This window comes from Helobdella robusta (genome assembly GCF_000326865.2).
Source record: "Helobdella robusta unplaced genomic scaffold HELROscaffold_34, whole genome shotgun sequence".
Classification (NCBI taxonomy): Eukaryota; Metazoa; Annelida; class Clitellata; order Rhynchobdellida; family Glossiphoniidae; genus Helobdella; species Helobdella robusta.
In genome coordinates this window covers 517212-522385 of record NW_008704659.1, presented here as the reverse complement: position 1 = coordinate 522385, position 5174 = coordinate 517212, and positions in this window count along the sequence as shown.

Genomic DNA, 5174 nt, shown 5'->3' with positions numbered 1-5174 from the left:
CTTCATCCTCATTGTCACACAAGTGAATATTATCTCGAGATGAAAATACTCAACATCAAAAACTTGTTCATCTACCACGTTGCAACATTCATTTTTAGATTTCTACGTCAGCAATTGCCGGCATTTTTTAGAAACTTTTTCACTTTTGGAACTTCCATTCAAGCAAGAACTACACGCCACACGCCACTTTTCTATGCTCCACCAGCCAGAATTAAAGTACTCTGCATGAGTTTGAAACATACCGGCCCAGGAATATGGGAGACGATTCCACAAGAAATTAAAGATTGTAACACTTTGCATCTTTTTAAAAATAAACTGAAAAATTTTTTAATTACGAAAAGTTCTGTTTTTCAAGGATAATAATGTATATGTATATATATGTATATAAGTGTGTACATATTTCATTAACATTGATACATTTTCTCCTATTGACAATTTTATTTTATCATTGAGAAGCAATTTTGAGCTGCACGGTGGCCGAGCCCACAAGAATTAATTTTCTTTTTTTGGTCTCCGAATCATTCATGCTTTTGTTTTGTTTGATTGAATAAAAGTGATTTGATTTGATTTGATTTGATACATACATACATACATACATACATACATACATACATACATACATACTTTTACCATATAATTAATAGCTCCGCTGTAATTGGTTGCTTGATGATCATTAATAAGTTATATTGTATTGTATTATATTAATGATGTCTTCTGTATTGCATTGCATGGTATGGCATTGTATTGTATTGTATTGCAATGTATTGTATTGTATTGTATTGTGTTGTGTTGTATTGTATTGTATTGCAATGTATTGTATTGTATTGTGTTGTGTTGTGTTGTGTTGTGTTGTGTTGTGTTGTATTGTACTGTACTGTATTGTATTGTATTGTATGCTATTTATTGAACAATTATTTTATTCATCACATAAAGGATTTGTTTTAGAATAAAGTGATTTTAACGTGTTTGTTTGTTTGTGTGTTTGTTTGTATTAGAATGTATAATCTGTGTATATCGGGTTTGTGTGTTTGTTCATGTGTGTGAGTATGTATGTTTGCGGTGTGTGTGTGTGTGTGTATGTTTATATGAGTGTGTGTGTGTGATTGTGTGTGTATTTCTTTACATGTTTATACAAGAATTTGTATTTTCAGATATGTTAATACGTGTTTCTTTCAAACGTTCTCCCAAGCCAACATTGAAAAATTTTGAAAATTTTGAAAATTTATAAAAAAAACTTTCTAAGATAAAAGCCACCTCAGTGAAACCGATGTTGCCCCAGCACTAAGCCACATACAAGTACGAATACAAATAGATACAAATACAAACAAAGCAAATACAAATTATTTAAAATTTATAATAAAAAAAAAACTCACATTAAATATAGATAATAAATGGAACTTCCATAAACACATAAAAACCACATAGACATTTAAGAAAATATTTAAAAATAAACAAACAAGCAAGAAATGTAAAGAACATAGATAGCAAACCCAAGTAGCCAAAAAGCAAAATAGAAAAATAACTTAAACTTCCAAATTGAAGTAGCAGCATTCTTTTACGTCTTCATGGCTTACTCGTTAGCCTTAGGATACCAAAGACATTTTTTAATATGAAATTTTTTATTGCGGCAATAAAAAATACAAAATAAAAATACAACAAACATACATTAACTATGAGGTTGCGAGATAGTGTAATGGCTAAGGCATCTGGGTCTGGTCTTGCAGTTCCCGGCCTCGACTGCAAAGTGATTCCCTACTATCACGTGCATTGTATGTGTGTAACGCTTGCTTCGATTTAAGTCTATTCATATTCGATGTGTTTGTTTGCGTGTGCATGTGTGTTTGTTTGTGTGTGTTTGTGTGTTTGTTTGTTTGTGTGTGTGTGTTTGTGTTGTTGTTTTTGATACATCTCTGATTTCATGATAAATAATAAAAGTTCAACAAATAAACGAAGGACAAAAAACAAACCTTTTTTTATCGCCCAATTTTTGTAAAATTAGTCTCCCATACATTTTTATATCTTTATTTTTAGAGATGACACTGGCCTAAACCGGAAGTTTTAATTTTACGCTCCAATGAAGGGTCTTTTCTACTACGTACACTCTTCACTGGGTTTTTTATTATTATTTAAATTATTTATTGTTAGTAGTAGTAGTAGTAGTTGTTAGTAGTAGTAATAGTAGTAGTAGTAATAGTAGTAGTAATGGTAGTGGTAGTGGTAATAGTAGTACTAGTAGTAGTAGTAGTTGCCAAAGTAGTAGTAGTTGTAGTTTTGTTATTAATTTGTTAACCATTTTCTGAACTCTCTGCAGAATAATGGAGTGCAGTTTATAACACGATCTCTGGAGATCCCTTTTTTTCATATTTTAGTTTTTGGCTTATTTATTTGGAGAAATAAATAAACATTGGCTTAATAGTTTTTAAAGATGAATGAATGGTTGAGTGAGTGAATGAGTGAGTGATTAAATGTGTGTGTGTATGAATGAATAAATGAATGAATGAATGAACAAATCAGTTGAATAATTAACTAATTTTAAATCTAATTATCTGTTAATTAAACCTAAGAAAACAAATTAAAAAAGAAATACCGAAAAAGTTAGATGATGAAGATTTTATGTACATAAACTGAGACGAGCATTTATTGCCATCCAATCTGGAAAACAAGCGAATCAATAGATGCTGGGTTGATGATATGAGATGCTACAAATAGCTTTTCATCCATTTTTTCACCGTTCTGTCTGTTTCTCTCTTTCTCTCTCTCTCTCTTTTCTTTTTCACTCTTTCCTTTTTTAATCTTTTTGCATCTACTTTTTCATTCTCTTACCTCATTTTCATTCTTTTTTCCTATTATCTTTCCATCCCTCTCTTTCTTCTCTTCCCACCTCACTTTTTTTTACATTTTTCTTCCCCCTCTCTCTTCCTCTCTCTCTCTTCCTCTCTCTCTCTCTTTTCCTCTCTTTCTTTCTCTCTTTCTTTCAGTTGTGATGCTTGCGGATGAATTAGTTAATGGCATTTTTAAATGTTCATCCCTTTTTGCACGCACAGGCACGCATGTAAGCGAGCCTACTTGAACACCTACACACACACATGAATACATACACACACAGACATTCTTAGAAACACGCATCCACACGCATACACACACACTCATGCACACACACACACACACACACACAAGTACACAAAAACACATTTAGTTAGGCCCATTTTGGCATAGCTCTTCTTTGGTAACACGGAATTTGATTATTAGATTAGATATTTTCATTAAAAATTATCACCTTATTATTATTATTATTAATGTTGTTGCTGCTGTTGTTGTTGTTGTTGTTGTTATTATTGTTATTATCATTATTAACTATCACAATTATATTAATGACAACAACAAACAAACATTAGTAACAGTAATAGATTGATTGTTGTAGAAAATAATCAGCAGAATGCTATCAGTATGACACGATCCAAAAAACACTACTATTACTACAACAACAACAACAACAACAACTACTACTACTACTACTACTACTACTACTACTATAACAACAATAACAACAACTACTACTACTACTACTACTACTACTACTATAACAACAATAACAACAACAACAACTACTACTACTGCTGCTACTATTGTTGCTACTACTACAAACAACAACAACAATAATAATAATGGCGTAAAAACAGCCAGCAAAACTCGATGGCCATTATTAAGACTCGTTCTATGATAGTAACTCGCGCGTTTCGAGAGAGGGTTGGTCTTAATTTTCATTGGTCTCATCATCTCGCCGGTGGTTACTTTCATACCGTAGCTATCATTGTCAGTGGTCGCTGGTCGTCATCATCGTCGTCAACATAATTATCAATATCGTCGCCGTCATCATCATCATCATTATCAGTATTGTCGTCATCAGCATCATTATCAAGATCGTCGTCTTCGTCATCATCATCATCATCATCAATACCATCATCCTCAACATCATCATTATCATCATTAATATCGTCATCGTCATCATTCGCTTTGTATTGTTTCTTATCAGGTGCCTTCGTTTAAAATATTCTCTTGAGAAAATTGGAGAAGAAGATATTATCAAAAATAATTTTTTGTAAGCAGTTAGTTAGTTAGTTCGGCACATCTCAGGGTTCAATAGCAAAGAACAAAAAAAACAATAAACTGAGAAAACAACAAAATTTAATCAAACATAGATACGAGATTATCCAGGCATATTTTTGATGGATTATAAATTTTAATCCCGATATAAAAGTATTTATAGAAATTTTCCTTTATAAAATCACAATATTTCTTTATTTCATTCATTCATTCACTCACTCATTCATTCACTCACTCATTCGTTCATTCATTCATTCATACGCCCGTCCTTCCAATTCGTATAATGCACTATTGAGCTAACTGGCAAGTATTGCTGTGATTACGTCCGGCAAAATAAAACGGAGCTCATTTTATCAGCCATATTTGGTTTGTCTGTTCGTTCGTTCGTTCGGTTGTTTGTTTGACGTTTAAATGACGTCACGGTTGTTTGTATGTTTGTTCGCTCGTTAGTGTAAACGATGTTTGTTTGTTTATTTGTTTGTATGTTCGTACAAATGCTTTAATATCGTTCAGTAAGATAGGAGAGCTCATTGTGATTGGACAATTTTGGTTTGTATGTTTTATTGTTTGCATGACGTTTATTTGACGTCATGTTTTGTTTGTTTTTAGAGCGTATATTTGTCGGATTGTATATGTATATGTTGCTTGATGTATGCATGTATCTAGTATGTATGTGTACGTGTGTATGTGTGTATGCATCAGTGTGTGGCGTGTGTGGTGTATGGTGTGTGTGTGTGTAAAAATGTGTGTGTGTGTGTGTTTGTGAGTGTGTGTTGTTCATATTGACGTTTGAAATAAATCCTCCATCATCCCCTGACAGCATGATTTCATTTTTACGCTCATTTACTTGCAAACGTACCCAACTAGTGTCGTCACGCACACGCACACAGACACACGCACGCACATACATACACACACATATGCTGCTCACACCTAATCACACATGTAGAGACGCACCACACACACACACACACGTACACACACTACAAAAAACACACACACACACTGCGAAGGAAACTCCTTCAAAAAAAATATTTCTTAACGACATTGTTAATGTTTTTATATAGGAT